This window comes from Schistocerca nitens, chromosome 2 (assembly GCF_023898315.1).
Source record: "Schistocerca nitens isolate TAMUIC-IGC-003100 chromosome 2, iqSchNite1.1, whole genome shotgun sequence".
Lineage (NCBI taxonomy): Eukaryota > Metazoa > Arthropoda > Insecta > Orthoptera > Acrididae > Schistocerca > Schistocerca nitens.
Window position 1 is genome coordinate 94,252,534 of NC_064615.1, and position 24,720 is coordinate 94,277,253.

Below are 24,720 nucleotides of genomic sequence, written 5' to 3' on the forward strand. Positions count from 1 at the left end.
CGACTATGTGACCTATATAGCACATTAAACGAGTAATGCCTGTAAGAGCAAGCAATTTTACGGTAATTCGAAGAAATATCATTATCCTACGAAGGCTAAGAATCCCATGATTATCAACTAGCTATTATAAGCTGAGCAAATGAATTTCCTTTAAAATAGGTTTAAAACATAGGGAGGTTCTGACCGAGTGGGCATGCTCTGGAGCCTCTTTGCTCCTGAGATTAGAAAAACAGTCCTCTGGGCCGGATTTGAACCAGCGACCTATGGATAACTGTGAATCGTCCACTACAGTCCACCGCTCTACCAACTGAGCTACCAGAGGCTGTGCATGCTTTCTTATTCGTACTGATTGCTTTACGTCCGTCCCTGTCTTTCATTTCCACACACTGCTACTCAGCGCGGTCATATAGACGCACAGGAAATGCAGTCATCGGCTGCAGCTGCAAACATTGCCCAGATTAAGTTTTATAATGCTCGATCGTGTCAATTAAGTTAAAAAATGCAAGTAGGAAGTGTCTGAAGTATGCCAGAGTACTGCTAAGTGTATTTACGAGTCCCATGCTCCTGTCTGGTTCCATGGTGTAACGGTTAGCACTCTGGACTCTGAATCCAGCGATCCGAGTTCGAATCTCGGTGGAACCTTCGTTTAGTCTAAATTTTCTGTAATAAGCGTTTCTCGCCGAGCAAGTAGCAGCGATAGGCTCAGGGATTTAGTTTCTACGTTTGTGTAAAAAACGAGACGTCTGTGAAACTGTTGAATATTGGTGCGACTATGTGACCTATATAGCACATTAAACGAGTAATGCCTGTAAGAGCAAGCAATTTTACGGTAATTCGAAGAAATATCATTATCCTACGAAGGCTAAGAATCCCATGATTATCAACTAGCTATTATAAGCTGAGCAAATGAATTTCCTTTAAAATAGGTTTAAAACATAGGGAGGTTCTGACCGAGTGGGCATGCTCTGGAGCCTCTTTGCTCCTGAGATTAGAAAAACAGTCCTCTGGGCCGGATTTGAACCAGCGACCTATGGATAACTGTGAATCGTCCACTACAGTCCACCGCTCTACCAACTGAGCTACCAGAGGCTGTGCATGCTTTCTTATTCGTACTGATTGCTTTACGTCCGTCCCTGTCTTTCATTTCCACACACTGCTACTCAGCGCGGTCATATAGACGCACAGGAAATGCAGTCATCGGCTGCAGCTGCAAACATTGCCCAGATTAAGTTTTATAATGCTCGATCGTGTCAATTAAGTTAAAAAATGCAAGTAGGAAGTGTCTGAAGTATGCCAGAGTACTGCTAAGTGTATTTACGAGTCCCATGCTCCTGTCTGGTTCCATGGTGTAACGGTTAGCACTCTGGACTCTAAATCCAGCGATCCGAGTTCGAATCTCGGTGGAACCTTCGTTTAGTCTAAATTTTCTGTAATAAGCGTTTCTCGCCGAGCAAGTAGCAGCGATAGGCTCAGGGATTTAGTTTCTACGTTTGTGTAAAAAACGAGACGTCTGTGAAACTGTTGAATATTGGTGCGACTATGTGACCTATATAGCACATTAAACGAGTAATGCCTGTAAGAGCAAGCAATTTTACGGTAATTCGAAGAAATATCATTATCCTACGAAGGCTAAGAATCCCATGATTATCAACTAGCTATTATAAGCTGAGCAAATGAATTTCCTTTAAAATAGGTTTAAAACATAGGGAGGTTCTGACCGAGTGGGCATGCTCTGGAGCCTCTTTGCTCCTGAGATTAGAAAAACAGTCCTCTGGGCCGGATTTGAACCAGCGACCTATGGATAACTGTGAATCGTCCACTACAGTCCACCGCTCTACCAACTGAGCTACCAGAGGCTGTGCATGCTTTCTTATTCGTACTGATTGCTTTACGTCCGTCCCTGTCTTTCATTTCCACACACTGCTACTCAGCGCGGTCATATAGACGCACAGGAAATGCAGTCATCGGCTGCAGCTGCAAACATTGCCCAGATTAAGTTTTATAATGCTCGATCGTGTCAATTAAGTTAAAAAATGCAAGTAGGAAGTGTCTGAAGTATGCCAGAGTACTGCTAAGTGTATTTACGAGTCCCATGCTCCTGTCTGGTTCCATGGTGTAACGGTTAGCACTCTGGACTCTGAATCCAGCGATCCGAGTTCGAATCTCGGTGGAACCTTCGTTTAGTCTAAATTTTCTGTAATAAGCGTTTCTCGCCGAGCAAGTAGCAGCGATAGGCTCAGGGATTTAGTTTCTACGTTTGTGTAAAAAACGAGACGTCTGTGAAACTGTTGAATATTGGTGCGACTATGTGACCTATATAGCACATTAAACGAGTAATGCCTGTAAGAGCAAGCAATTTTACGGTAATTCGAAGAAATATCATTATCCTACGAAGGCTAAGAATCCCATGATTATCAACTAGCTATTATAAGCTGAGCAAATGAATTTCCTTTAAAATAGGTTTAAAACATAGGGAGGTTCTGACCGAGTGGGCATGCTCTGGAGCCTCTTTGCTCCTGAGATTAGAAAAACAGTCCTCTGGGCCGGATTTGAACCAGCGACCTATGGATAACTGTGAATCGTCCACTACAGTCCACCGCTCTACCAACTGAGCTACCAGAGGCTGTGCATGCTTTCTTATTCGTACTGATTGCTTTACGTCCGTCCCTGTCTTTCATTTCCACACACTGCTACTCAGCGCGGTCATATAGACGCACAGGAAATGCAGTCATCGGCTGCAGCTGCAAACATTGCCCAGATTAAGTTTTATAATGCTCGATCGTGTCAATTAAGTTAAAAAATGCAAGTAGGAAGTGTCTGAAGTATGCCAGAGTACTGCTAAGTGTATTTACGAGTCCCATGCTCCTGTCTGGTTCCATGGTGTAACGGTTAGCACTCTGGACTCTGAATCCAGCGATCCGAGTTCGAATCTCGGTGGAACCTTCGTTTAGTCTAAATTTTCTGTAATAAGCGTTTCTCGCCGAGCAAGTAGCAGCGATAGGCTCAGGGATTTAGTTTCTACGTTTGTGTAAAAAACGAGACGTCTGTGAAACTGTTGAATATTGGTGCGACTATGTGACCTATATAGCACATTAAACGAGTAATGCCTGTAAGAGCAAGCAATTTTACGGTAATTCGAAGAAATATCATTATCCTACGAAGGCTAAGAATCCCATGATTATCAAACTAACTATTATAAGCTGAGCAAATGAATTTCCTTTAAAATAGGTTTAAAACATAGGGAGGTTCTGACCGAGTGGGCATGCTCTGGAGCCTCTTTGCTCCTGAGATTAGAAAAACAGTCCTCTGGGCCGGATTTGAACCAGCGACCTATGGATAACTGTGAATCGTCCACTACAGTCCACCGCTCTACCAACTGAGCTACCAGAGGCTGTGCATGCTTTCTTATTCGTACTGATTGCTTTACGTCCGTCCCTGTCTTTCATTTCCACACACTGCTACTCAGCGCGGTCATATAGACGCACAGGAAATGCAGTCATCGGCTGCAGCTGCAAACATTGCCCAGATTAAGTTTTATAATGCTCGATCGTGTCAATTAAGTTAAAAAATGCAAGTAGGAAGTGTCTGAAGTATGCCAGAGTACTGCTAAGTGTATTTACGAGTCCCATGCACCTGTCTGGTTCCATGGTGTAACGGTTAGCACTCTGGACTCTGAATCCAGCGATCCGAGTTCGAATCTCGGTGGAACCTTCGTTTAGTCTAAATTTTCTGTAATAAGCGTTTCTCGCCGAGCAAGTAGCAGCGATAGGCTCAGGGATTTAGTTTCTACGTTTGTGTAAAAAACGAGACGTCTGTGAAACTGTTGAATATTGGTGCGACTATGTGACCTATATAGCACATTAAACGAGTAATGCCTGTAAGAGCAAGCAATTTTACGGTAATTCGAAGAAATATCATTATCCTACGAAGGCTAAGAATCCCATGATTATCAACTAGCTATTATAAGCTGAGCAAATGAATTTCCTTTAAAATAGGTTTAAAACATAGGGAGGTTCTGACCGAGTGGGCATGCTCTGGAGCCTCTTTGCTCCTGAGATTAGAAAAACAGTCCTCTGGGCCGGATTTGAACCAGCGACCTATGGATAACTGTGAATCGTCCACTACAGTCCACCGCTCTACCAACTGAGCTACCAGAGGCTGTGCATGCTTTCTTATTCGTACTGATTGCTTTACGTCCGTCCCTGTCTTTCATTTCCACACACTGCTACTCAGCGCGGTCATATAGACGCACAGGAAATGCAGTCATCGGCTGCAGCTGCAAACATTGCCCAGATTAAGTTTTATAATGCTCGATCGTGTCAATTAAGTTAAAAAATGCAAGTAGGAAGTGTCTGAAGTATGCCAGAGTACTGCTAAGTGTATTTACGAGTCCCATGCTCCTGTCTGGTTCCATGGTGTAACGGTTAGCACTCTGGACTCTGAATCCAGCGATCCGAGTTCGAATCTCGGTGGAACCTTCGTTTAGTCTAAATTTTCTGTAATAAGCGTTTCTCGCCGAGCAAGTAGCAGCGATAGGCTCAGGGATTTAGTTTCTACGTTTGTGTAAAAAACGAGACGTCTGTGAAACTGTTGAATATTGGTGCGACTATGTGACCTATATAGCACATTAAACGAGTAATGCCTGTAAGAGCAAGCAATTTTACGGTAATTCGAAGAAATATCATTATCCTACGAAGGCTAAGAATCCCATGATTATCAACTAGCTATTATAAGCTGAGCAAATGAATTTCCTTTAAAATAGGTTTAAAACATAGGGAGGTTCTGACCGAGTGGGCATGCTCTGGAGCCTCTTTGCTCCTGAGATTAGAAAAACAGTCCTCTGGGCCGGATTTGAACCAGCGACCTATGGATAACTGTGAATCGTCCACTACAGTCCACCGCTCTACCAACTGAGCTACCAGAGGCTGTGCATGCTTTCTTATTCGTACTGATTGCTTTACGTCCGTCCCTGTCTTTCATTTCCACACACTGCTACTCAGCGCGGTCATATAGACGCACAGGAAATGCAGTCATCGGCTGCAGCTGCAAACATTGCCCAGATTAAGTTTTATAATGCTCGATCGTGTCAATTAAGTTAAAAAATGCAAGTAGGAAGTGTCTGAAGTATGCCAGAGTACTGCTAAGTGTATTTACGAGTCCCATGCTCCTGTCTGGTTCCATGGTGTAACGGTTAGCACTCTGGACTCTGAATCCAGCGATCCGAGTTCGAATCTCGGTGGAACCTTCGTTTAGTCTAAATTTTCTGTAATAAGCGTTTCTCGCCGAGCAAGTAGCAGCGATAGGCTCAGGGATTTAGTTTCTACGTTTGTGTAAAAAACGAGACGTCTGTGAAACTGTTGAATATTGGTGCGACTATGTGACCTATATAGCACATTAAACGAGTAATGCCTGTAAGAGCAAGCAATTTTACGGTAATTCGAAGAAATATCATTATCCTACGAAGGCTAAGAATCCCATGATTATCAACTAGCTATTATAAGCTGAGCAAATGAATTTCCTTTAAAATAGGTTTAAAACATAGGGAGGTTCTGACCGAGTGGGCATGCTCTGGAGCCTCTTTGCTCCTGAGATTAGAAAAACAGTCCTCTGGGCCGGATTTGAACCAGCGACCTATGGATAACTGTGAATCGTCCACTACAGTCCACCGCTCTACCAACTGAGCTACCAGAGGCTGTGCATGCTTTCTTATTCGTACTGATTGCTTTACGTCCGTCCCTGTCTTTCATTTCCACACACTGCTACTCAGCGCGGTCATATAGACGCACAGGAAATGCAGTCATCGGCTGCAGCTGCAAACATTGCCCAGATTAAGTTTTATAATGCTCGATCGTGTCAATTAAGTTAAAAAATGCAAGTAGGAAGTGTCTGAAGTATGCCAGAGTACTGCTAAGTGTATTTACGAGTCCCATGCTCCTGTCTGGTTCCATGGTGTAACGGTTAGCACTCTGGACTCTGAATCCAGCGATCCGAGTTCGAATCTCGGTGGAACCTTCGTTTAGTCTAAATTTTCTGTAATAAGCGTTTCTCGCCGAGCAAGTAGCAGCGATAGGCTCAGGGATTTAGTTTCTACGTTTGTGTAAAAAACGAGACGTCTGTGAAACTGTTGAATATTGGTGCGACTATGTGACCTATATAGCACATTAAACGAGTAATGCCTGTAAGAGCAAGCAATTTTACGGTAATTCGAAGAAATATCATTATCCTACGAAGGCTAAGAATCCCATGATTATCAACTAGCTATTATAAGCTGAGCAAATGAATTTCCTTTAAAATAGGTTTAAAACATAGGGAGGTTCTGACCGAGTGGGCATGCTCTGGAGCCTCTTTGCTCCTGAGATTAGAAAAACAGTCCTCTGGGCCGGATTTGAACCAGCGACCTATGGATAACTGTGAATCGTCCACTACAGTCCACCGCTCTACCAACTGAGCTACCAGAGGCTGTGCATGCTTTCTTATTCGTACTGATTGCTTTACGTCCGTCCCTGTCTTTCATTTCCACACACTGCTACTCAGCGCGGTCATATAGACGCACAGGAAATGCAGTCATCGGCTGCAGCTGCAAACATTGCCCAGATTAAGTTTTATAATGCTCGATCGTGTCAATTAAGTTAAAAAATGCAAGTAGGAAGTGTCTGAAGTATGCCAGAGTACTGCTAAGTGTATTTACGAGTCCCATGCTCCTGTCTGGTTCCATGGTGTAACGGTTAGCACTCTGGACTCTGAATCCAGCGATCCGAGTTCGAATCTCGGTGGAACCTTCGTTTAGTCTAAATTTTCTGTAATAAGCGTTTCTCGCCGAGCAAGTAGCAGCGATAGGCTCAGGGATTTAGTTTCTACGTTTGTGTAAAAAACGAGACGTCTGTGAAACTGTTGAATATTGGTGCGACTATGTGACCTATATAGCACATTAAACGAGTAATGCCTGTAAGAGCAAGCAATTTTACGGTAATTCGAAGAAATATCATTATCCTACGAAGGCTAAGAATCCCATGATTATCAACTAGCTATTATAAGCTGAGCAAATGAATTTCCTTTAAAATAGGTTTAAAACATAGGGAGGTTCTGACCGAGTGGGCATGCTCTGGAGCCTCTTTGCTCCTGAGATTAGAAAAACAGTCCTCTGGGCCGGATTTGAACCAGCGACCTATGGATAACTGTGAATCGTCCACTACAGTCCACCGCTCTACCAACTGAGCTACCAGAGGCTGTGCATGCTTTCTTATTCGTACTGATTGCTTTACGTCCGTCCCTGTCTTTCATTTCCACACACTGCTACTCAGCGCGGTCATATAGACGCACAGGAAATGCAGTCATCGGCTGCAGCTGCAAACATTGCCCAGATTAAGTTTTATAATGCTCGATCGTGTCAATTAAGTTAAAAAATGCAAGTAGGAAGTGTCTGAAGTATGCCAGAGTACTGCTAAGTGTATTTACGAGTCCCATGCTCCTGTCTGGTTCCATGGTGTAACGGTTAGCACTCTGGACTCTGAATCCAGCGATCCGAGTTCGAATCTCGGTGGAACCTTCGTTTAGTCTAAATTTTCTGTAATAAGCGTTTCTCGCCGAGCAAGTAGCAGCGATAGGCTCAGGGATTTAGTTTCTACGTTTGTGTAAAAAACGAGACGTCTGTGAAACTGTTGAATATTGGTGCGACTATGTGACCTATATAGCACATTAAACGAGTAATGCCTGTAAGAGCAAGCAATTTTACGGTAATTCGAAGAAATATCATTATCCTACGAAGGCTAAGAATCCCATGATTATCAACTAGCTATTATAAGCTGAGCAAATGAATTTCCTTTAAAATAGGTTTAAAACATAGGGAGGTTCTGACCGAGTGGGCATGCTCTGGAGCCTCTTTGCTCCTGAGATTAGAAAAACAGTCCTCTGGGCCGGATTTGAACCAGCGACCTATGGATAACTGTGAATCGTCCACTACAGTCCACCGCTCTACCAACTGAGCTACCAGAGGCTGTGCATGCTTTCTTATTCGTACTGATTGCTTTACGTCCGTCCCTGTCTTTCATTTCCACACACTGCTACTCAGCGCGGTCATATAGACGCACAGGAAATGCAGTCATCGGCTGCAGCTGCAAACATTGCCCAGATTAAGTTTTATAATGCTCGATCGTGTCAATTAAGTTAAAAAATGCAAGTAGGAAGTGTCTGAAGTATGCCAGAGTACTGCTAAGTGTATTTACGAGTCCCATGCTCCTGTCTGGTTCCATGGTGTAACGGTTAGCACTCTGGACTCTGAATCCAGCGATCCGAGTTCGAATCTCGGTGGAACCTTCGTTTAGTCTAAATTTTCTGTAATAAGCGTTTCTCGCCGAGCAAGTAGCAGCGATAGGCTCAGGGATTTAGTTTCTACGTTTGTGTAAAAAACGAGACGTCTGTGAAACTGTTGAATATTGGTGCGACTATGTGACCTATATAGCACATTAAACGAGTAATGCCTGTAAGAGCAAGCAATTTTACGGTAATTCGAAGAAATATCATTATCCTACGAAGGCTAAGAATCCCATGATTATCAACTAGCTATTATAAGCTGAGCAAATGAATTTCCTTTAAAATAGGTTTAAAACATAGGGAGGTTCTGACCGAGTGGGCATGCTCTGGAGCCTCTTTGCTCCTGAGATTAGAAAAACAGTCCTCTGGGCCGGATTTGAACCAGCGACCTATGGATAACTGTGAATCGTCCACTACAGTCCACCGCTCTACCAACTGAGCTACCAGAGGCTGTGCATGCTTTCTTATTCGTACTGATTGCTTTACGTCCGTCCCTGTCTTTCATTTCCACACACTGCTACTCAGCGCGGTCATATAGACGCACAGGAAATGCAGTCATCGGCTGCAGCTGCAAACATTGCCCAGATTAAGTTTTATAATGCTCGATCGTGTCAATTAAGTTAAAAAATGCAAGTAGGAAGTGTCTGAAGTATGCCAGAGTACTGCTAAGTGTATTTACGAGTCCCATGCTCCTGTCTGGTTCCATGGTGTAACGGTTAGCACTCTGGACTCTGAATCCAGCGATCCGAGTTCGAATCTCGGTGGAACCTTCGTTTAGTCTAAATTTTCTGTAATAAGCGTTTCTCGCCGAGCAAGTAGCAGCGATAGGCTCAGGGATTTAGTTTCTACGTTTGTGTAAAAAACGAGACGTCTGTGAAACTGTTGAATATTGGTGCGACTATGTGACCTATATAGCACATTAAACGAGTAATGCCTGTAAGAGCAAGCAATTTTACGGTAATTCGAAGAAATATCATTATCCTACGAAGGCTAAGAATCCCATGATTATCAACTAGCTGTTATAAGCTGAGCAAATGAATTTCCTTTAAAATAGGTTTAAAACATAGGGAGGTTCTGACCGAGTGGGCATGCTCTGGAGCCTCTTTGCTCCTGAGATTAGAAAAACAGTCCTCTGGGCCGGATTTGAACCAGCGACCTATGGATAACTGTGAATCGTCCACTACAGTCCACCGCTCTACCAACTGAGCTACCAGAGGCTGTGCATGCTTTCTTATTCGTACTGATTGCTTTACGTCCGTCCCTGTCTTTCATTTCCACACACTGCTACTCAGCGCGGTCATATAGACGCACAGGAAATGCAGTCATCGGCTGCAGCTGCAAACATTGCCCAGATTAAGTTTTATAATGCTCGATCGTGTCAATTAAGTTAAAAAATGCAAGTAGGAAGTGTCTGAAGTATGCCAGAGTACTGCTAAGTGTATTTACGAGTCCCATGCTCCTGTCTGGTTCCATGGTGTAACGGTTAGCACTCTGGACTCTGAATCCAGCGATCCGAGTTCGAATCTCGGTGGAACCTTCGTTTAGTCTAAATTTTCTGTAATAAGCGTTTCTCGCCGAGCAAGTAGCAGCGATAGGCTCAGGGATTTAGTTTCTACGTTTGTGTAAAAAACGAGACGTCTGTGAAACTGTTGAATATTGGTGCGACTATGTGACCTATATAGCACATTAAACGAGTAATGCCTGTAAGAGCAAGCAATTTTACGGTAATTCGAAGAAATATCATTATCCTACGAAGGCTAAGAATCCCATGATTATCAACTAGCTATTATAAGCTGAGCAAATGAATTTCCTTTAAAATAGGTTTAAAACATAGGGAGGTTCTGACCGAGTGGGCATGCTCTGGAGCCTCTTTGCTCCTGAGATTAGAAAAACAGTCCTCTGGGCCGGATTTGAACCAGCGACCTATGGATAACTGTGAATCGTCCACTACAGTCCACCGCTCTACCAACTGAGCTACCAGAGGCTGTGCATGCTTTCTTATTCGTACTGATTGCTTTACGTCCGTCCCTGTCTTTCATTTCCACACACTGCTACTCAGCGCGGTCATATAGACGCACAGGAAATGCAGTCATCGGCTGCAGCTGCAAACATTGCCCAGATTAAGTTTTATAATGCTCGATCGTGTCAATTAAGTTAAAAAATGCAAGTAGGAAGTGTCTGAAGTATGCCAGAGTACTGCTAAGTGTATTTACGAGTCCCATGCTCCTGTCTGGTTCCATGGTGTAACGGTTAGCACTCTGGACTCTGAATCCAGCGATCCGAGTTCGAATCTCGGTGGAACCTTCGTTTAGTCTAAATTTTCTGTAATAAGCGTTTCTCGCCGAGCAAGTAGCAGCGATAGGCTCAGGGATTTAGTTTCTACGTTTGTGTAAAAAACGAGACGTCTGTGAAACTGTTGAATATTGGTGCGACTATGTGACCTATATAGCACATTAAACGAGTAATGCCTGTAAGAGCAAGCAATTTTACGGTAATTCGAAGAAATATCATTATCCTACGAAGGCTAAGAATCCCATGATTATCAACTAGCTATTATAAGCTGAGCAAATGAATTTCCTTTAAAATAGGTTTAAAACATAGGGAGGTTCTGACCGAGTGGGCATGCTCTGGAGCCTCTTTGCTCCTGAGATTAGAAAAACAGTCCTCTGGGCCGGATTTGAACCAGCGACCTATGGATAACTGTGAATCGTCCACTACAGTCCACCGCTCTACCAACTGAGCTACCAGAGGCTGTGCATGCTTTCTTATTCGTACTGATTGCTTTACGTCCGTCCCTGTCTTTCATTTCCACACACTGCTACTCAGCGCGGTCATATAGACGCACAGGAAATGCAGTCATCGGCTGCAGCTGCAAACATTGCCCAGATTAAGTTTTATAATGCTCGATCGTGTCAATTAAGTTAAAAAATGCAAGTAGGAAGTGTCTGAAGTATGCCAGAGTACTGCTAAGTGTATTTACGAGTCCCATGCTCCTGTCTGGTTCCATGGTGTAACGGTTAGCACTCTGGACTCTGAATCCAGCGATCCGAGTTCGAATCTCGGTGGAACCTTCGTTTAGTCTAAATTTTCTGTAATAAGCGTTTCTCGCCGAGCAAGTAGCAGCGATAGGCTCAGGGATTTAGTTTCTACGTTTGTGTAAAAAACGAGACGTCTGTGAAACTGTTGAATATTGGTGCGACTATGTGACCTATATAGCACATTAAACGAGTAATGCCTGTAAGAGCAAGCAATTTTACGGTAATTCGAAGAAATATCATTATCCTACGAAGGCTAAGAATCCCATGATTATCAACTAGCTATTATAAGCTGAGCAAATGAATTTCCTTTAAAATAGGTTTAAAACATAGGGAGGTTCTGACCGAGTGGGCATGCTCTGGAGCCTCTTTGCTCCTGAGATTAGAAAAACAGTCCTCTGGGCCGGATTTGAACCAGCGACCTATGGATAACTGTGAATCGTCCACTACAGTCCACCGCTCTACCAACTGAGCTACCAGAGGCTGTGCATGCTTTCTTATTCGTACTGATTGCTTTACGTCCGTCCCTGTCTTTCATTTCCACACACTGCTACTCAGCGCGGTCATATAGACGCACAGGAAATGCAGTCATCGGCTGCAGCTGCAAACATTGCCCAGATTAAGTTTTATAATGCTCGATCGTGTCAATTAAGTTAAAAAATGCAAGTAGGAAGTGTCTGAAGTATGCCAGAGTACTGCTAAGTGTATTTACGAGTCCCATGCTCCTGTCTGGTTCCATGGTGTAACGGTTAGCACTCTGGACTCTGAATCCAGCGATCCGAGTTCGAATCTCGGTGGAACCTTCGTTTAGTCTAAATTTTCTGTAATAAGCGTTTCTCGCCGAGCAAGTAGCAGCGATAGGCTCAGGGATTTAGTTTCTACGTTTGTGTAAAAAACGAGACGTCTGTGAAACTGTTGAATATTGGTGCGACTATGTGACCTATATAGCACATTAAACGAGTAATGCCTGTAAGAGCAAGCAATTTTACGGTAATTCGAAGAAATATCATTATCCTACGAAGGCTAAGAATCCCATGATTATCAACTAGCTATTATAAGCTGAGCAAATGAATTTCCTTTAAAATAGGTTTAAAACATAGGGAGGTTCTGACCGAGTGGGCATGCTCTGGAGCCTCTTTGCTCCTGAGATTAGAAAAACAGTCCTCTGGGCCGGATTTGAACCAGCGACCTATGGATAACTGTGAATCGTCCACTACAGTCCACCGCTCTACCAACTGAGCTACCAGAGGCTGTGCATGCTTTCTTATTCGTACTGATTGCTTTACGTCCGTCCCTGTCTTTCATTTCCACACACTGCTACTCAGCGCGGTCATATAGACGCACAGGAAATGCAGTCATCGGCTGCAGCTGCAAACATTGCCCAGATTAAGTTTTATAATGCTCGATCGTGTCAATTAAGTTAAAAAATGCAAGTAGGAAGTGTCTGAAGTATGCCAGAGTACTGCTAAGTGTATTTACGAGTCCCATGCTCCTGTCTGGTTCCATGGTGTAACGGTTAGCACTCTGGACTCTGAATCCAGCGATCCGAGTTCGAATCTCGGTGGAACCTTCGTTTAGTCTAAATTTTCTGTAATAAGCGTTTCTCGCCGAGCAAGTAGCAGCGATAGGCTCAGGGATTTAGTTTCTACGTTTGTGTAAAAAACGAGACGTCTGTGAAACTGTTGAATATTGGTGCGACTATGTGACCTATATAGCACATTAAACGAGTAATGCCTGTAAGAGCAAGCAATTTTACGGTAATTCGAAGAAATATCATTATCCTACGAAGGCTAAGAATCCCATGATTATCAACTAGCTATTATAAGCTGAGCAAATGAATTTCCTTTAAAATAGGTTTAAAACATAGGGAGGTTCTGACCGAGTGGGCATGCTCTGGAGCCTCTTTGCTCCTGAGATTAGAAAAACAGTCCTCTGGGCCGGATTTGAACCAGCGACCTATGGATAACTGTGAATCGTCCACTACAGTCCACCGCTCTACCAACTGAGCTACCAGAGGCTGTGCATGCTTTCTTATTCGTACTGATTGCTTTACGTCCGTCCCTGTCTTTCATTTCCACACACTGCTACTCAGCGCGGTCATATAGACGCACAGGAAATGCAGTCATCGGCTGCAGCTGCAAACATTGCCCAGATTAAGTTTTATAATGCTCGATCGTGTCAATTAAGTTAAAAAATGCAAGTAGGAAGTGTCTGAAGTATGCCAGAGTACTGCTAAGTGTATTTACGAGTCCCATGCTCCTGTCTGGTTCCATGGTGTAACGGTTAGCACTCTGGACTCTGAATCCAGCGATCCGAGTTCGAATCTCGGTGGAACCTTCGTTTAGTCTAAATTTTCTGTAATAAGCGTTTCTCGCCGAGCAAGTAGCAGCGATAGGCTCAGGGATTTAGTTTCTACGTTTGTGTAAAAAACGAGACGTCTGTGAAACTGTTGAATATTGGTGCGACTATGTGACCTATATAGCACATTAAACGAGTAATGCCTGTAAGAGCAAGCAATTTTACGGTAATTCGAAGAAATATCATTATCCTACGAAGGCTAAGAATCCCATGATTATCAACTAGCTATTATAAGCTGAGCAAATGAATTTCCTTTAAAATAGGTTTAAAACATAGGGAGGTTCTGACCGAGTGGGCATGCTCTGGAGCCTCTTTGCTCCTGAGATTAGAAAAACAGTCCTCTGGGCCGGATTTGAACCAGCGACCTATGGATAACTGTGAATCGTCCACTACAGTCCACCGCTCTACCAACTGAGCTACCAGAGGCTGTGCATGCTTTCTTATTCGTACTGATTGCTTTACGTCCGTCCCTGTCTTTCATTTCCACACACTGCTACTCAGCGCGGTCATATAGACGCACAGGAAATGCAGTCATCGGCTGCAGCTGCAAACATTGCCCAGATTAAGTTTTATAATGCTCGATCGTGTCAATTAAGTTAAAAAATGCAAGTAGGAAGTGTCTGAAGTATGCCAGAGTACTGCTAAGTGTATTTACGAGTCCCATGCTCCTGTCTGGTTCCATGGTGTAACGGTTAGCACTCTGGACTCTGAATCCAGCGATCCGAGTTCGAATCTCGGTGGAACCTTCGTTTAGTCTAAATTTTCTGTAATAAGCGTTTCTCGCCGAGCAAGTAGCAGCGATAGGCTCAGGGATTTAGTTTCTACGTTTGTGTAAAAAACGAGACGTCTGTGAAACTGTTGAATATTGGTGCGACTATGTGACCTATATAGCACATTAAACGAGTAATGCCTGTAAGAGCAAGCAATTTTACGGTAATTCGAAGAAATATCATTATCCTACGAAGGCTAAGAATCCCATGATTATCAACTAGCTATTATAAGCTGAGCAAATGAATTTCCTTTAAAATAGGTTTAAAACATAGGGAGGTTCTGACCGAGTGGGCATGCTCTGGAGCCTCTTTGCTCCTGAGATTAGAAAAACAGTCCTCTGGGCCGGATTTGAACCAGCGACCTATGGATAACTGTGAATCGTCCACTACAGTCCACCGCTCTACCAACTGAGCTACCAGAGGCTGTGCATGCTTTCTTATTCGTACTGATTGCTTTACGTCCGTCCCTGTCTTTCATTTCCACACACTGCTACTCAGCGCGGTCATATAGACGCACAGGAAATGCAGTCATCGGCTGCAGCTGCAAACATTGCCCAGATTAAGTTTTATAATGCTCGATCGTGTCAATTAAGTTAAAAAATGCAAGTAGGAAGTGTCTGAAGTATGCCAGAGTACTGCTAAGTGTATTTACGAGTCCCATGCTCCTGTCTGGTTCCATGGTGTAACGGTTAGCACTCTGGACTCTGAATCCAGCGATCCGAGTTCGAATCTCGGTGGAACCTTCGTTTAGTCTAAATTTTCTGTAATAAGCGTTTCTCGCCGAGCAAGTAGCAGCGATAGGCTCAGGGATTTAGTTTCTACGTTTGTGTAAAAAACGAGACGTCTGTGAAACTGTTGAATATTGGTGCGACTATGTGACCTATATAGCACATTAAACGAGTAATGCCTGTAAGAGCAAGCAATTTTACGGTAATTCGAAGAAATATCATTATCCTACGAAGGCTAAGAATCCCATGATTATCAACTAGCTATTATAAGCTGAGCAAATGAATTTCCTTTAAAATAGGTTTAAAACATAGGGAGGTTCTGACCGAGTGGGCATGCTCTGGAGCCTCTTTGCTCCTGAGATTAGAAAAACAGTCCTCTGGGCCGGATTTGAACCAGCGACCTATGGATAACTGTGAATCGTCCACTACAGTCCACCGCTCTACCAACTGAGCTACCAGAGGCTGTGCATGCTTTCTTATTCGTACTGATTGCTTTACGTCCGTCCCTGTCTTTCATTTCCACACACTGCTACTCAGCGCGGTCATATAGACGCACAGGAAATGCAGTCATCGGCTGCAGCTGCAAACATTGCCCAGATTAAGTTTTATAATGCTCGATCGTGTCAATTAAGTTAAAAAATGCAAGTAGGAAGTGTCTGAAGTATGCCAGAGTACTGCTAAGTGTATTTACGAGTCCCATGCTCCTGTCTGGTTCCATGGTGTAACGGTTAGCACTCTGGACTCTGAATCCAGCGATCCGAGTTCGAATCTCGGTGGAACCTTCGTTTAGTCTAAATTTTCTGTAATAAGCGTTTCTCGCCGAGCAAGTAGCAGCGATAGGCTCAGGGATTTAGTTTCTACGTTTGTGTAAAAAACGAGACGTCTGTGAAACTGTTGAATATTGGTGCGACTATGTGACCTATATAGCACATTAAACGAGTAATGCCTGTAAGAGCAAGCAATTTTACGGTAATTCGAAGAAATATCATTATCCTACGAAGGCTAAGAATCCCATGATTATCAACTAGCTATTATAAGCTGAGCAAATGAATTTCCTTTAAAATAGGTTTAAAACATAGGGAGGTTCTGACCGAGTGGGCATGCTCTGGAGCCTCTTTGCTCCTGAGATTAGAAAAACAGTCCTCTGGGCCGGATTTGAACCAGCGACCTATGGATAACTGTGAATCGTCCACTACAGTCCACCGCTCTACCAACTGAGCTACCAGAGGCTGTGCATGCTTTCTTATTCGTACTGATTGCTTTACGTCCGTCCCTGTCTTTCATTTCCACACACTGCTACTCAGCGCGGTCATATAGACGCACAGGAAATGCAGTCATCGGCTGCAGCTGCAAACATTGCCCAGATTAAGTTTTATAATGCTCGATCGTGTCAATTAAGTTAAAAAATGCAAGTAGGAAGTGTCTGAAGTATGCCAGAGTACTGCTAAGTGTATTTACGAGTCCCATGCTCCTGTCTGGTTCCATGGTGTAACGGTTAGCACTCTGGACTCTGAATCCAGCGATCCGAGTTCGAATCTCGGTGGAACCTTCGTTTAGTCTAAATTTTCTGTAATAAGCGTTTCTCGCCGAGCAAGTAGCAGCGATAGGCTCAGGGATTTAGTTTCTACGTTTGTGTAAAAAACGAGACGTCTGTGAAACTGTTGAATATTGGTGCGACTATGTGACCTATATAGCACATTAAACGAGTAATGCCTGTAAGAGCAAGCAATTTTACGGTAATTCGAAGAAATATCATTATCCTACGAAGGCTAAGAATCCCATGATTATCAACTAGCTATTATAAGCTGAGCAAATGAATTTCCTTTAAAATAGGTTTAAAACATAGGGAGGTTCTGACCGAGTGGGCATGCTCTGGAGCCTCTTTGCTCCTGAGATTAGAAAAACAGTCCTCTGGGCCGGATTTGAACCAGCGACCTATGGATAACTGTGAATCGTCCACTACAGTCCACCGCTCTACCAACTGAGCTACCAGAGGCTGTGCATGCTTTCTTATTCGTACTGATTGCTTTACGTCCGTCCCTGTCTTTCATTTCCACACACTGCTACTCAGCGCGGTCATATAGACGCACAGGAAATGCAGTCATCGGCTGCAGCTGCAAACATTGCCCAGATTAAGTTTTATAATGCTCGATCGTGTCAATTAAGTTAAAAAATGCAAGTAGGAAGTGTCTGAAGTATGCCAGAGTACTGCTAAGTGTATTTACGAGTCCCATGCTCCTGTCTGGTTCCATGGTGTAACGGTTAGCACTCTGGACTCTGAATCCAGCGATCCGAGTTCGAATCTCGGTGGAACCTTCGTTTAGTCTAAATTTTCTGTAATAAGCGTTTCTCGCCGAGCAAGTAGCAGCGATAGGCTCAGGGATTTAGTTTCTACGTTTGTGTAAAAAACGAGACGTCTGTGAAACTGTTGAATATTGGTGCGACTATGTGACCTATATAGCACATTAAACGAGTAATGCCTGTAAGAGCAAGCAATTTTACGGTAATTCGAAGAAATATCATTATCCTACGAAGGCTAAGAATCCCATGATTATCAACTAGCTATTATAAGCTGAGCAAATGAATTTCCTTTAAAATAGGTTTAAAACATAGGGAGGTTCTGACCGAGTGGGCATGCTCTGGAGCCTCTTTGCTCCTGAGATTAGAAAAACAGTCCTCTGGGCCGGATTTGAACCAGCGACCTATGGATAACTGTGAATCGTCCACTACAGTCCACCGCTCTACCAACTGAGCTACCAGAGGCTGTGCATGCTTTCTTATTCGTACTGATTGCTTTACGTCCGTCCCTGTCTTTCATTTCCACACACTGCTACTCAGCGCGGTCATATAGACGCACAGGAAATGCAGTCATCGGCTGCAGCTGCAAACATTGCCCAGATTAAGTTTTATAATGCTCGATCGTGTCAATTAAGTTAAAAAATGCAAGTAGGAAGTGTCTGAAGTATGCCAGAGTACTGCTAAGTGTATTTACGAGTCCCATGCTCCTGTCTGGTTCCATGGTGTAACGGTTAGCACTCTGGACTCTGAATCCAGCGATCCGAGTTCGAATCTCGGTGGAACCTTCGTTTAGTCTAAATTTTCTGTAATAAGCGTTTCTCGCCGAGCAAGTAGCAGCGATAGGCTCAGGGATTTAGTTTCTACGTTTGTGTAAAAAACGAGACGTCTGTGAAACTGTTGAATATTGGTGCGACTATGTGACCTATATAGCACATTAAACGAGTAATGCCTGTAAGAGCAAGCAATTTTACGGTAATTCGAAGAAATATCATTATCCTACGAAGGCTAAGAATCCCATGATTATCAACTAGCTATTATAAGCTGAGCAAATGAATTTCCTTTAAAATAGGTTTAAAACATAGGGAGGTTCTGACCGAGTGGGCATGCTCTGGAGCCTCTTTGCTCCTGAGATTAGAAAAACAGTCCTCTGGGCCGGATTTGAACCAGCGACCTATGGATAACTGTGAATCGTCCACTACAGTCCACCGCTCTACCAACTGAGCTACCAGAGGCTGTGCATGCTTTCTTATTCGTACTGATTGCTTTACGTCCGTCCCTGTCTTTCATTTCCACACACTGCTACTCAGCGCGGTCATATAGACGCACAGGAAATGCAGTCATCGGCTGCAGCTGCAAACATTGCCCAGATTAAGTTTTATAATGCTCGATCGTGTCAATTAAGTTAAAAAATGCAAGTAGGAAGTGTCTGAAGTATGCCAGAGTACTGCTAAGTGTATTTACGAGTCCCATGCTCCTGTCTGGTTCCATGGTGTAACGGTTAGCACTCTGGACTCTGAATCCAGCGATCCGAGTTCGAATCTCGGTGGAACCTTCGTTTAGTCTAAATTTTCTGTAATAAGCGTTTCTCGCCGAGCAAGTAGCAGCGATAGGCTCAGGGATTTAGTTTCTACGTTTGTGTAAAAAACGAGACGTCTGTGAAACTGTTGAATATTGGTGCGACTATGTGACCTATATAGCACATTAAACGAGTAATGCCTGTAAGAGCAAGCAATTTTACGGTAATTCGAAGAAATATCATTATCCTACGAAGGCTAAGAATCCCATGATTATCAACTAGCTATTATAAGCTGAGCAAATGAATTTCCTTTAAAATAGGTTTAAAACATAGGGAGGTTCTGACCGAGTGGGCATGCTCTGGAGCCTCTTTGCTCCTGAGATTAGAAAAACAGTCCTCTGGGCCGGATTTGAACCAGCGACCTATGGATAACTGTGAATCGTCCACTACAGTCCACCGCTCTACCAACTGAGCTACCAGAGGCTGTGCATGCTTTCTTATTCGTACTGATTGCTTTACGTCCGTCCCTGTCTTTCATTTCCACACACTGCTACTCAGCGCGGTCATATAGACGCACAGGAAATGCAGTCATCGGCTGCAGCTGCAAACATTGCCCAGATTAAGTTTTATAATGCTCGATCGTGTCAATTAAGTTAAAAAATGCAAGTAGGAAGTGTCTGAAGTATGCCAGAGTACTGCTAAGTGTATTTACGAGTCCCATGCTCCTGTCTGGTTCCATGGTGTAACGGTTAGCACTCTGGACTCTGAATCCAGCGATCCGAGTTCGAATCTCGGTGGAACCTTCGTTTAGTCTAAATTTTCTGTAATAAGCGTTTCTCGCCGAGCAAGTAGCAGCGATAGGCTCAGGGATTTAGTTTCTACGTTTGTGTAAAAAACGAGACGTCTGTGAAACTGTTGAATATTGGTGCGACTATGTGACCTATATAGCACATTAAACGAGTAATGCCTGTAAGAGCAAGCAATTTTACGGTAATTCGAAGAAATATCATTATCCTACGAAGGCTAAGAATCCCATGATTATCAACTAGCTATTATAAGCTGAGCAAATGAATTTCCTTTAAAATAGGTTTAAAACATAGGGAGGTTCTGACCGAGTGGGCATGCTCTGGAGCCTCTTTGCTCCTGAGATTAGAAAAACAGTCCTCTGGGCCGGATTTGAACCAGCGACCTATGGATAACTGTGAATCGTCCACTACAGTCCACCGCTCTACCAACTGAGCTACCAGAGGCTGTGCATGCTTTCTTATTCGTACTGATTGCTTTACGTCCGTCCCTGTCTTTCATTTCCACACACTGCTACTCAGCGCGGTCATATAGACGCACAGGAAATGCAGTCATCGGCTGCAGCTGCAAACATTGCCCAGATTAAGTTTTATAATGCTCGATCGTGTCAATTAAGTTAAAAAATGCAAGTAGGAAGTGTCTGAAGTATGCCAGAGTACTGCTAAGTGTATTTACGAGTCCCATGCTCCTGTCTGGTTCCATGGTGTAACGGTTAGCACTCTGGACTCTGAATCCAGCGATCCGAGTTCGAATCTCGGTGGAACCTTCGTTTAGTCTAAATTTTCTGTAATAAGCGTTTCTCGCCGAGCAAGTAGCAGCGATAGGCTCAGGGATTTAGTTTCTACGTTTGTGTAAAAAACGAGACGTCTGTGAAACTGTTGAATATTGGTGCGACTATGTGACCTATATAGCACATTAAACGAGTAATGCCTGTAAGAGCAAGCAATTTTACGGTAATTCGAAGAAATATCATTATCCTACGAAGGCTAAGAATCCCATGATTATCAACTAGCTATTATAAGCTGAGCAAATGAATTTCCTTTAAAATAGGTTTAAAACATAGGGAGGTTCTGACCGAGTGGGCATGCTCTGGAGCCTCTTTGCTCCTGAGATTAGAAAAACAGTCCTCTGGGCCGGATTTGAACCAGCGACCTATGGATAACTGTGAATCGTCCACTACAGTCCACCGCTCTACCAACTGAGCTACCAGAGGCTGTGCATGCTTTCTTATTCGTACTGATTGCTTTACGTCCGTCCCTGTCTTTCATTTCCACACACTGCTACTCAGCGCGGTCATATAGACGCACAGGAAATGCAGTCATCGGCTGCAGCTGCAAACATTGCCCAGATTAAGTTTTATAATGCTCGATCGTGTCAATTAAGTTAAAAAATGCAAGTAGGAAGTGTCTGAAGTATGCCAGAGTACTGCTAAGTGTATTTACGAGTCCCATGCTCCTGTCTGGTTCCATGGTGTAACGGTTAGCACTCTGGACTCTGAATCCAGCGATCCGAGTTCGAATCTCGGTGGAACCTTCGTTTAGTCTAAATTTTCTGTAATAAGCGTTTCTCGCCGAGCAAGTAGCAGCGATAGGCTCAGGGATTTAGTTTCTACGTTTGTGTAAAAAACGAGACGTCTGTGAAACTGTTGAATATTGGTGCGACTATGTGACCTATATAGCACATTAAACGAGTAATGCCTGTAAGAGCAAGCAATTTTACGGTAATTCGAAGAAATATCATTATCCTACGAAGGCTAAGAATCCCATGATTATCAACTAGCTATTATAAGCTGAGCAAATGAATTTCCTTTAAAATAGGTTTAAAACATAGGGAGGTTCTGACCGAGTGGGCATGCTCTGGAGCCTCTTTGCTCCTGAGATTAGAAAAACAGTCCTCTGGGCCGGATTTGAACCAGCGACCTATGGATAACTGTGAATCGTCCACTACAGTCCACCGCTCTACCAACTGAGCTACCAGAGGCTGTGCATGCTTTCTTATTCGTACTGATTGCTTTACGTCCGTCCCTGTCTTTCATTTCCACACACTGCTACTCAGCGCGGTCATATAGACGCACAGGAAATGCAGTCATCGGCTGCAGCTGCAAACATTGCCCAGATTAAGTTTTATAATGCTCGATCGTGTCAATTAAGTTAAAAAATGCAAGTAGGAAGTGTCTGAAGTATGCCAGAGTACTGCTAAGTGTATTTACGAGTCCCATGCTCCTGTCTGGTTCCATGGTGTAACGGTTAGCACTCTGGACTCTGAATCCAGCGATCCGAGTTCGAATCTCGGTGGAACCTTCGTTTAGTCTAAATTTTCTGTAATAAGCGTTTCTCGCCGAGCAAGTAGCAGCGATAGGCTCAGGGATTTAGTTTCTACGTTTGTGTAAAAAACGAGACGTCTGTGAAACTGTTGAATATTGGTGCGACTATGTGACCTATATAGCACATTAAACGAGTAATGCCTGTAAGAGCAAGCAATTTTACGGTAATTCGAAGAAATATCATTATCCTACGAAGGCTAAGAATCCCATGATTATCAACTAGCTATTATAAGCTGAGCAAATGAATTTCCTTTAAAATAGGTTTAAAACATAGGGAGGTTCTGACCGAGTGGGCATGCTCTGGAGCCTCTTTGCTCCTGAGATTAGAAAAACAGTCCTCTGGGCCGGATTTGAACCAGCGACCTATGGATAACTGTGAATCGTCCACTACAGTCCACCGCTCTACCAACTGAGCTACCAGAGGCTGTGCATGCTTTCTTATTCGTACTGATTGCTTTACGTCCGTCCCTGTCTTTCATTTCCACACACTGCTACTCAGCGCGGTCATATAGACGCACAGGAAATGCAGTCATCGGCTGCAGCTGCAAACATTGCCCAGATTAAGTTTTATAATGCTCGATCGTGTCAATTAAGTTAAAAAATGCAAGTAGGAAGTGTCTGAAGTATGCCAGAGTACTGCTAAGTGTATTTACGAGTCCCATGCTCCTGTCTGGTTCCATGGTGTAACGGTTAGCACTCTGGACTCTGAATCCAGCGATCCGAGTTCGAATCTCGGTGGAACCTTCGTTTAGTCTAAATTTTCTGTAATAAGCGTTTCTCGCCGAGCAAGTAGCAGCGATAGGCTCAGGGATTTAGTTTCTACGTTTGTGTAAAAAACGAGACGTCTGTGAAACTGTTGAATATTGGTGCGACTATGTGACCTATATAGCACATTAAACGAGTAATGCCTGTAAGAGCAAGCAATTTTACGGTAATTCGAAGAAATATCATTATCCTACGAAGGCTAAGAATCCCATGATTATCAACTAGCTATTATAAGCTGAGCAAATGAATTTCCTTTAAAATAGGTTTAAAACATAGGGAGGTTCTGACCGAGTGGGCATGCTCTGGAGCCTCTTTGCTCCTGAGATTAGAAAAACAGTCCTCTGGGCCGGATTTGAACCAGCGACCTATGGATAACTGTGAATCGTCCACTACAGTCCACCGCTCTACCAACTGAGCTACCAGAGGCTGTGCATGCTTTCTTATTCGTACTGATTGCTTTACGTCCGTCCCTGTCTTTCATTTCCACACACTGCTACTCAGCGCGGTCATATAGACGCACAGGAAATGCAGTCATCGGCTGCAGCTGCAAACATTGCCCAGATTAAGTTTTATAATGCTCGATCGTGTCAATTAAGTTAAAAAATGCAAGTAGGAAGTGTCTGAAGTATGCCAGAGTACTGCTAAGTGTATTTACGAGTCCCATGCTCCTGTCTGGTTCCATGGTGTAACGGTTAGCACTCTGGACTCTGAATCCAGCGATCCGAGTTCGAATCTCGGTGGAACCTTCGTTTAGTCTAAATTTTCTGTAATAAGCGTTTCTCGCCGAGCAAGTAGCAGCGATAGGCTCAGGGATTTAGTTTCTACGTTTGTGTAAAAAACGAGACGTCTGTGAAACTGTTGAATATTGGTGCGACTATGTGACCTATATAGCACATTAAACGAGTAATGCCTGTAAGAGCAAGCAATTTTACGGTAATTCGAAGAAATATCATTATCCTACGAAGGCTAAGAATCCCATGATTATCAACTAGCTATTATAAGCTGAGCAAATGAATTTCCTTTAAAATAGGTTTAAAACATAGGGAGGTTCTGACCGAGTGGGCATGCTCTGGAGCCTCTTTGCTCCTGAGATTAGAAAAACAGTCCTCTGGGCCGGATTTGAACCAGCGACCTATGGATAACTGTGAATCGTCCACTACAGTCCACCGCTCTACCAACTGAGCTACCAGAGGCTGTGCATGCTTTCTTATTCGTACTGATTGCTTTACGTCCGTCCCTGTCTTTCATTTCCACACACTGCTACTCAGCGCGGTCATATAGACGCACAGGAAATGCAGTCATCGGCTGCAGCTGCAAACATTGCCCAGATTAAGTTTTATAATGCTCGATCGTGTCAATTAAGTTAAAAAATGCAAGTAGGAAGTGTCTGAAGTATGCCAGAGTACTGCTAAGTGTATTTACGAGTCCCATGCTCCTGTCTGGTTCCATGGTGTAACGGTTAGCACTCTGGACTCTGAATCCAGCGATCCGAGTTCGAATCTCGGTGGAACCTTCGTTTAGTCTAAATTTTCTGTAATAAGCGTTTCTCGCCGAGCAAGTAGCAGCGATAGGCTCAGGGATTTAGTTTCTACGTTTGTGTAAAAAACGAGACGTCTGTGAAACTGTTGAATATTGGTGCGACTATGTGACCTATATAGCACATTAAACGAGTAATGCCTGTAAGAGCAAGCAATTTTACGGTAATTCGAAGAAATATCATTATCCTACGAAGGCTAAGAATCCCATGATTATCAACTAGCTATTATAAGCTGAGCAAATGAATTTCCTTTAAAATAGGTTTAAAACATAGGGG

At 43.5% G+C, this 24,720-nt stretch overlaps 63 non-coding genes across 63 annotated transcripts; 31 read left to right on the forward strand and 32 right to left on the reverse strand.

Annotated features, from left to right (window-relative positions):
- Positions 1 to 233: 233 nt before the first annotated feature.
- Trnay-gua (transfer RNA tyrosine (anticodon GUA)) lies at positions 234 to 322 on the reverse strand. The gene is given in 2 exon segments: positions 234 to 269; positions 286 to 322. It is a non-coding gene; the product is annotated as a tRNA-Tyr (tRNA).
- A 248-nt stretch (positions 323 to 570) lies between these two features.
- On the forward strand, positions 571 to 642 carry Trnaq-cug (transfer RNA glutamine (anticodon CUG)). The gene has a single exon. It is a non-coding gene; the product is annotated as a tRNA-Gln (tRNA).
- Positions 643 to 1,000: 358 nt separating this feature from the next.
- Trnay-gua (transfer RNA tyrosine (anticodon GUA)) lies at positions 1,001 to 1,089 on the reverse strand. The gene is given in 2 exon segments: positions 1,001 to 1,036; positions 1,053 to 1,089. It is a non-coding gene; the product is annotated as a tRNA-Tyr (tRNA).
- A 678-nt stretch (positions 1,090 to 1,767) lies between these two features.
- On the reverse strand, positions 1,768 to 1,856 carry Trnay-gua (transfer RNA tyrosine (anticodon GUA)). The gene is given in 2 exon segments: positions 1,768 to 1,803; positions 1,820 to 1,856. It is a non-coding gene; the product is annotated as a tRNA-Tyr (tRNA).
- Positions 1,857 to 2,104: 248 nt separating this feature from the next.
- Trnaq-cug (transfer RNA glutamine (anticodon CUG)) lies at positions 2,105 to 2,176 on the forward strand. Its single transcript has one exon. It is a non-coding gene; the product is annotated as a tRNA-Gln (tRNA).
- A 358-nt stretch (positions 2,177 to 2,534) lies between these two features.
- Trnay-gua (transfer RNA tyrosine (anticodon GUA)) lies at positions 2,535 to 2,623 on the reverse strand. Its single transcript is given in 2 exon segments — positions 2,535 to 2,570; positions 2,587 to 2,623. It is a non-coding gene; the product is annotated as a tRNA-Tyr (tRNA).
- A 248-nt stretch (positions 2,624 to 2,871) lies between these two features.
- On the forward strand, positions 2,872 to 2,943 carry Trnaq-cug (transfer RNA glutamine (anticodon CUG)). Its single transcript has one exon. It is a non-coding gene; the product is annotated as a tRNA-Gln (tRNA).
- A 359-nt stretch (positions 2,944 to 3,302) lies between these two features.
- Trnay-gua (transfer RNA tyrosine (anticodon GUA)) lies at positions 3,303 to 3,391 on the reverse strand. The gene is given in 2 exon segments: positions 3,303 to 3,338; positions 3,355 to 3,391. It is a non-coding gene; the product is annotated as a tRNA-Tyr (tRNA).
- Positions 3,392 to 3,639: 248 nt separating this feature from the next.
- Positions 3,640 to 3,711, forward strand: Trnaq-cug (transfer RNA glutamine (anticodon CUG)). The gene has a single exon. It is a non-coding gene; the product is annotated as a tRNA-Gln (tRNA).
- Positions 3,712 to 4,069: 358 nt separating this feature from the next.
- On the reverse strand, positions 4,070 to 4,158 carry Trnay-gua (transfer RNA tyrosine (anticodon GUA)). Its single transcript is given in 2 exon segments — positions 4,070 to 4,105; positions 4,122 to 4,158. It is a non-coding gene; the product is annotated as a tRNA-Tyr (tRNA).
- Positions 4,159 to 4,406: 248 nt separating this feature from the next.
- Trnaq-cug (transfer RNA glutamine (anticodon CUG)) lies at positions 4,407 to 4,478 on the forward strand. The gene has a single exon. It is a non-coding gene; the product is annotated as a tRNA-Gln (tRNA).
- Positions 4,479 to 4,836: 358 nt separating this feature from the next.
- On the reverse strand, positions 4,837 to 4,925 carry Trnay-gua (transfer RNA tyrosine (anticodon GUA)). Its single transcript is given in 2 exon segments — positions 4,837 to 4,872; positions 4,889 to 4,925. It is a non-coding gene; the product is annotated as a tRNA-Tyr (tRNA).
- A 248-nt stretch (positions 4,926 to 5,173) lies between these two features.
- Positions 5,174 to 5,245, forward strand: Trnaq-cug (transfer RNA glutamine (anticodon CUG)). The gene has a single exon. It is a non-coding gene; the product is annotated as a tRNA-Gln (tRNA).
- Positions 5,246 to 5,603: 358 nt separating this feature from the next.
- Trnay-gua (transfer RNA tyrosine (anticodon GUA)) lies at positions 5,604 to 5,692 on the reverse strand. The gene is given in 2 exon segments: positions 5,604 to 5,639; positions 5,656 to 5,692. It is a non-coding gene; the product is annotated as a tRNA-Tyr (tRNA).
- A 248-nt stretch (positions 5,693 to 5,940) lies between these two features.
- On the forward strand, positions 5,941 to 6,012 carry Trnaq-cug (transfer RNA glutamine (anticodon CUG)). The gene has a single exon. It is a non-coding gene; the product is annotated as a tRNA-Gln (tRNA).
- A 358-nt stretch (positions 6,013 to 6,370) lies between these two features.
- On the reverse strand, positions 6,371 to 6,459 carry Trnay-gua (transfer RNA tyrosine (anticodon GUA)). Its single transcript is given in 2 exon segments — positions 6,371 to 6,406; positions 6,423 to 6,459. It is a non-coding gene; the product is annotated as a tRNA-Tyr (tRNA).
- Positions 6,460 to 6,707: 248 nt separating this feature from the next.
- Trnaq-cug (transfer RNA glutamine (anticodon CUG)) lies at positions 6,708 to 6,779 on the forward strand. Its single transcript has one exon. It is a non-coding gene; the product is annotated as a tRNA-Gln (tRNA).
- Positions 6,780 to 7,137: 358 nt separating this feature from the next.
- Positions 7,138 to 7,226, reverse strand: Trnay-gua (transfer RNA tyrosine (anticodon GUA)). Its single transcript is given in 2 exon segments — positions 7,138 to 7,173; positions 7,190 to 7,226. It is a non-coding gene; the product is annotated as a tRNA-Tyr (tRNA).
- Positions 7,227 to 7,474: 248 nt separating this feature from the next.
- Trnaq-cug (transfer RNA glutamine (anticodon CUG)) lies at positions 7,475 to 7,546 on the forward strand. Its single transcript has one exon. It is a non-coding gene; the product is annotated as a tRNA-Gln (tRNA).
- A 358-nt stretch (positions 7,547 to 7,904) lies between these two features.
- On the reverse strand, positions 7,905 to 7,993 carry Trnay-gua (transfer RNA tyrosine (anticodon GUA)). Its single transcript is given in 2 exon segments — positions 7,905 to 7,940; positions 7,957 to 7,993. It is a non-coding gene; the product is annotated as a tRNA-Tyr (tRNA).
- Positions 7,994 to 8,241: 248 nt separating this feature from the next.
- On the forward strand, positions 8,242 to 8,313 carry Trnaq-cug (transfer RNA glutamine (anticodon CUG)). The gene has a single exon. It is a non-coding gene; the product is annotated as a tRNA-Gln (tRNA).
- A 358-nt stretch (positions 8,314 to 8,671) lies between these two features.
- Trnay-gua (transfer RNA tyrosine (anticodon GUA)) lies at positions 8,672 to 8,760 on the reverse strand. The gene is given in 2 exon segments: positions 8,672 to 8,707; positions 8,724 to 8,760. It is a non-coding gene; the product is annotated as a tRNA-Tyr (tRNA).
- A 248-nt stretch (positions 8,761 to 9,008) lies between these two features.
- Trnaq-cug (transfer RNA glutamine (anticodon CUG)) lies at positions 9,009 to 9,080 on the forward strand. Its single transcript has one exon. It is a non-coding gene; the product is annotated as a tRNA-Gln (tRNA).
- Positions 9,081 to 9,438: 358 nt separating this feature from the next.
- Positions 9,439 to 9,527, reverse strand: Trnay-gua (transfer RNA tyrosine (anticodon GUA)). The gene is given in 2 exon segments: positions 9,439 to 9,474; positions 9,491 to 9,527. It is a non-coding gene; the product is annotated as a tRNA-Tyr (tRNA).
- Positions 9,528 to 9,775: 248 nt separating this feature from the next.
- Positions 9,776 to 9,847, forward strand: Trnaq-cug (transfer RNA glutamine (anticodon CUG)). Its single transcript has one exon. It is a non-coding gene; the product is annotated as a tRNA-Gln (tRNA).
- A 358-nt stretch (positions 9,848 to 10,205) lies between these two features.
- Positions 10,206 to 10,294, reverse strand: Trnay-gua (transfer RNA tyrosine (anticodon GUA)). The gene is given in 2 exon segments: positions 10,206 to 10,241; positions 10,258 to 10,294. It is a non-coding gene; the product is annotated as a tRNA-Tyr (tRNA).
- Positions 10,295 to 10,542: 248 nt separating this feature from the next.
- Trnaq-cug (transfer RNA glutamine (anticodon CUG)) lies at positions 10,543 to 10,614 on the forward strand. Its single transcript has one exon. It is a non-coding gene; the product is annotated as a tRNA-Gln (tRNA).
- Positions 10,615 to 10,972: 358 nt separating this feature from the next.
- Positions 10,973 to 11,061, reverse strand: Trnay-gua (transfer RNA tyrosine (anticodon GUA)). Its single transcript is given in 2 exon segments — positions 10,973 to 11,008; positions 11,025 to 11,061. It is a non-coding gene; the product is annotated as a tRNA-Tyr (tRNA).
- A 248-nt stretch (positions 11,062 to 11,309) lies between these two features.
- On the forward strand, positions 11,310 to 11,381 carry Trnaq-cug (transfer RNA glutamine (anticodon CUG)). Its single transcript has one exon. It is a non-coding gene; the product is annotated as a tRNA-Gln (tRNA).
- Positions 11,382 to 11,739: 358 nt separating this feature from the next.
- Positions 11,740 to 11,828, reverse strand: Trnay-gua (transfer RNA tyrosine (anticodon GUA)). Its single transcript is given in 2 exon segments — positions 11,740 to 11,775; positions 11,792 to 11,828. It is a non-coding gene; the product is annotated as a tRNA-Tyr (tRNA).
- Positions 11,829 to 12,076: 248 nt separating this feature from the next.
- On the forward strand, positions 12,077 to 12,148 carry Trnaq-cug (transfer RNA glutamine (anticodon CUG)). Its single transcript has one exon. It is a non-coding gene; the product is annotated as a tRNA-Gln (tRNA).
- A 358-nt stretch (positions 12,149 to 12,506) lies between these two features.
- Trnay-gua (transfer RNA tyrosine (anticodon GUA)) lies at positions 12,507 to 12,595 on the reverse strand. The gene is given in 2 exon segments: positions 12,507 to 12,542; positions 12,559 to 12,595. It is a non-coding gene; the product is annotated as a tRNA-Tyr (tRNA).
- A 248-nt stretch (positions 12,596 to 12,843) lies between these two features.
- Positions 12,844 to 12,915, forward strand: Trnaq-cug (transfer RNA glutamine (anticodon CUG)). Its single transcript has one exon. It is a non-coding gene; the product is annotated as a tRNA-Gln (tRNA).
- A 358-nt stretch (positions 12,916 to 13,273) lies between these two features.
- Trnay-gua (transfer RNA tyrosine (anticodon GUA)) lies at positions 13,274 to 13,362 on the reverse strand. The gene is given in 2 exon segments: positions 13,274 to 13,309; positions 13,326 to 13,362. It is a non-coding gene; the product is annotated as a tRNA-Tyr (tRNA).
- Positions 13,363 to 13,610: 248 nt separating this feature from the next.
- On the forward strand, positions 13,611 to 13,682 carry Trnaq-cug (transfer RNA glutamine (anticodon CUG)). The gene has a single exon. It is a non-coding gene; the product is annotated as a tRNA-Gln (tRNA).
- Positions 13,683 to 14,040: 358 nt separating this feature from the next.
- Positions 14,041 to 14,129, reverse strand: Trnay-gua (transfer RNA tyrosine (anticodon GUA)). The gene is given in 2 exon segments: positions 14,041 to 14,076; positions 14,093 to 14,129. It is a non-coding gene; the product is annotated as a tRNA-Tyr (tRNA).
- A 248-nt stretch (positions 14,130 to 14,377) lies between these two features.
- Trnaq-cug (transfer RNA glutamine (anticodon CUG)) lies at positions 14,378 to 14,449 on the forward strand. The gene has a single exon. It is a non-coding gene; the product is annotated as a tRNA-Gln (tRNA).
- A 358-nt stretch (positions 14,450 to 14,807) lies between these two features.
- Positions 14,808 to 14,896, reverse strand: Trnay-gua (transfer RNA tyrosine (anticodon GUA)). The gene is given in 2 exon segments: positions 14,808 to 14,843; positions 14,860 to 14,896. It is a non-coding gene; the product is annotated as a tRNA-Tyr (tRNA).
- A 248-nt stretch (positions 14,897 to 15,144) lies between these two features.
- On the forward strand, positions 15,145 to 15,216 carry Trnaq-cug (transfer RNA glutamine (anticodon CUG)). Its single transcript has one exon. It is a non-coding gene; the product is annotated as a tRNA-Gln (tRNA).
- A 358-nt stretch (positions 15,217 to 15,574) lies between these two features.
- Positions 15,575 to 15,663, reverse strand: Trnay-gua (transfer RNA tyrosine (anticodon GUA)). The gene is given in 2 exon segments: positions 15,575 to 15,610; positions 15,627 to 15,663. It is a non-coding gene; the product is annotated as a tRNA-Tyr (tRNA).
- Positions 15,664 to 15,911: 248 nt separating this feature from the next.
- Positions 15,912 to 15,983, forward strand: Trnaq-cug (transfer RNA glutamine (anticodon CUG)). Its single transcript has one exon. It is a non-coding gene; the product is annotated as a tRNA-Gln (tRNA).
- A 358-nt stretch (positions 15,984 to 16,341) lies between these two features.
- Trnay-gua (transfer RNA tyrosine (anticodon GUA)) lies at positions 16,342 to 16,430 on the reverse strand. The gene is given in 2 exon segments: positions 16,342 to 16,377; positions 16,394 to 16,430. It is a non-coding gene; the product is annotated as a tRNA-Tyr (tRNA).
- Positions 16,431 to 16,678: 248 nt separating this feature from the next.
- On the forward strand, positions 16,679 to 16,750 carry Trnaq-cug (transfer RNA glutamine (anticodon CUG)). The gene has a single exon. It is a non-coding gene; the product is annotated as a tRNA-Gln (tRNA).
- Positions 16,751 to 17,108: 358 nt separating this feature from the next.
- Positions 17,109 to 17,197, reverse strand: Trnay-gua (transfer RNA tyrosine (anticodon GUA)). Its single transcript is given in 2 exon segments — positions 17,109 to 17,144; positions 17,161 to 17,197. It is a non-coding gene; the product is annotated as a tRNA-Tyr (tRNA).
- Positions 17,198 to 17,445: 248 nt separating this feature from the next.
- On the forward strand, positions 17,446 to 17,517 carry Trnaq-cug (transfer RNA glutamine (anticodon CUG)). Its single transcript has one exon. It is a non-coding gene; the product is annotated as a tRNA-Gln (tRNA).
- A 358-nt stretch (positions 17,518 to 17,875) lies between these two features.
- On the reverse strand, positions 17,876 to 17,964 carry Trnay-gua (transfer RNA tyrosine (anticodon GUA)). Its single transcript is given in 2 exon segments — positions 17,876 to 17,911; positions 17,928 to 17,964. It is a non-coding gene; the product is annotated as a tRNA-Tyr (tRNA).
- Positions 17,965 to 18,212: 248 nt separating this feature from the next.
- On the forward strand, positions 18,213 to 18,284 carry Trnaq-cug (transfer RNA glutamine (anticodon CUG)). The gene has a single exon. It is a non-coding gene; the product is annotated as a tRNA-Gln (tRNA).
- A 358-nt stretch (positions 18,285 to 18,642) lies between these two features.
- Positions 18,643 to 18,731, reverse strand: Trnay-gua (transfer RNA tyrosine (anticodon GUA)). The gene is given in 2 exon segments: positions 18,643 to 18,678; positions 18,695 to 18,731. It is a non-coding gene; the product is annotated as a tRNA-Tyr (tRNA).
- Positions 18,732 to 18,979: 248 nt separating this feature from the next.
- Trnaq-cug (transfer RNA glutamine (anticodon CUG)) lies at positions 18,980 to 19,051 on the forward strand. The gene has a single exon. It is a non-coding gene; the product is annotated as a tRNA-Gln (tRNA).
- Positions 19,052 to 19,409: 358 nt separating this feature from the next.
- Positions 19,410 to 19,498, reverse strand: Trnay-gua (transfer RNA tyrosine (anticodon GUA)). Its single transcript is given in 2 exon segments — positions 19,410 to 19,445; positions 19,462 to 19,498. It is a non-coding gene; the product is annotated as a tRNA-Tyr (tRNA).
- Positions 19,499 to 19,746: 248 nt separating this feature from the next.
- On the forward strand, positions 19,747 to 19,818 carry Trnaq-cug (transfer RNA glutamine (anticodon CUG)). The gene has a single exon. It is a non-coding gene; the product is annotated as a tRNA-Gln (tRNA).
- A 358-nt stretch (positions 19,819 to 20,176) lies between these two features.
- On the reverse strand, positions 20,177 to 20,265 carry Trnay-gua (transfer RNA tyrosine (anticodon GUA)). The gene is given in 2 exon segments: positions 20,177 to 20,212; positions 20,229 to 20,265. It is a non-coding gene; the product is annotated as a tRNA-Tyr (tRNA).
- A 248-nt stretch (positions 20,266 to 20,513) lies between these two features.
- Trnaq-cug (transfer RNA glutamine (anticodon CUG)) lies at positions 20,514 to 20,585 on the forward strand. Its single transcript has one exon. It is a non-coding gene; the product is annotated as a tRNA-Gln (tRNA).
- A 358-nt stretch (positions 20,586 to 20,943) lies between these two features.
- Trnay-gua (transfer RNA tyrosine (anticodon GUA)) lies at positions 20,944 to 21,032 on the reverse strand. The gene is given in 2 exon segments: positions 20,944 to 20,979; positions 20,996 to 21,032. It is a non-coding gene; the product is annotated as a tRNA-Tyr (tRNA).
- A 248-nt stretch (positions 21,033 to 21,280) lies between these two features.
- Positions 21,281 to 21,352, forward strand: Trnaq-cug (transfer RNA glutamine (anticodon CUG)). Its single transcript has one exon. It is a non-coding gene; the product is annotated as a tRNA-Gln (tRNA).
- A 358-nt stretch (positions 21,353 to 21,710) lies between these two features.
- On the reverse strand, positions 21,711 to 21,799 carry Trnay-gua (transfer RNA tyrosine (anticodon GUA)). Its single transcript is given in 2 exon segments — positions 21,711 to 21,746; positions 21,763 to 21,799. It is a non-coding gene; the product is annotated as a tRNA-Tyr (tRNA).
- Positions 21,800 to 22,047: 248 nt separating this feature from the next.
- Positions 22,048 to 22,119, forward strand: Trnaq-cug (transfer RNA glutamine (anticodon CUG)). Its single transcript has one exon. It is a non-coding gene; the product is annotated as a tRNA-Gln (tRNA).
- Positions 22,120 to 22,477: 358 nt separating this feature from the next.
- On the reverse strand, positions 22,478 to 22,566 carry Trnay-gua (transfer RNA tyrosine (anticodon GUA)). Its single transcript is given in 2 exon segments — positions 22,478 to 22,513; positions 22,530 to 22,566. It is a non-coding gene; the product is annotated as a tRNA-Tyr (tRNA).
- Positions 22,567 to 22,814: 248 nt separating this feature from the next.
- Positions 22,815 to 22,886, forward strand: Trnaq-cug (transfer RNA glutamine (anticodon CUG)). Its single transcript has one exon. It is a non-coding gene; the product is annotated as a tRNA-Gln (tRNA).
- Positions 22,887 to 23,244: 358 nt separating this feature from the next.
- Positions 23,245 to 23,333, reverse strand: Trnay-gua (transfer RNA tyrosine (anticodon GUA)). Its single transcript is given in 2 exon segments — positions 23,245 to 23,280; positions 23,297 to 23,333. It is a non-coding gene; the product is annotated as a tRNA-Tyr (tRNA).
- A 248-nt stretch (positions 23,334 to 23,581) lies between these two features.
- Trnaq-cug (transfer RNA glutamine (anticodon CUG)) lies at positions 23,582 to 23,653 on the forward strand. The gene has a single exon. It is a non-coding gene; the product is annotated as a tRNA-Gln (tRNA).
- A 358-nt stretch (positions 23,654 to 24,011) lies between these two features.
- On the reverse strand, positions 24,012 to 24,100 carry Trnay-gua (transfer RNA tyrosine (anticodon GUA)). Its single transcript is given in 2 exon segments — positions 24,012 to 24,047; positions 24,064 to 24,100. It is a non-coding gene; the product is annotated as a tRNA-Tyr (tRNA).
- A 248-nt stretch (positions 24,101 to 24,348) lies between these two features.
- Trnaq-cug (transfer RNA glutamine (anticodon CUG)) lies at positions 24,349 to 24,420 on the forward strand. Its single transcript has one exon. It is a non-coding gene; the product is annotated as a tRNA-Gln (tRNA).
- Positions 24,421 to 24,720: the final 300 nt, after the last annotated feature.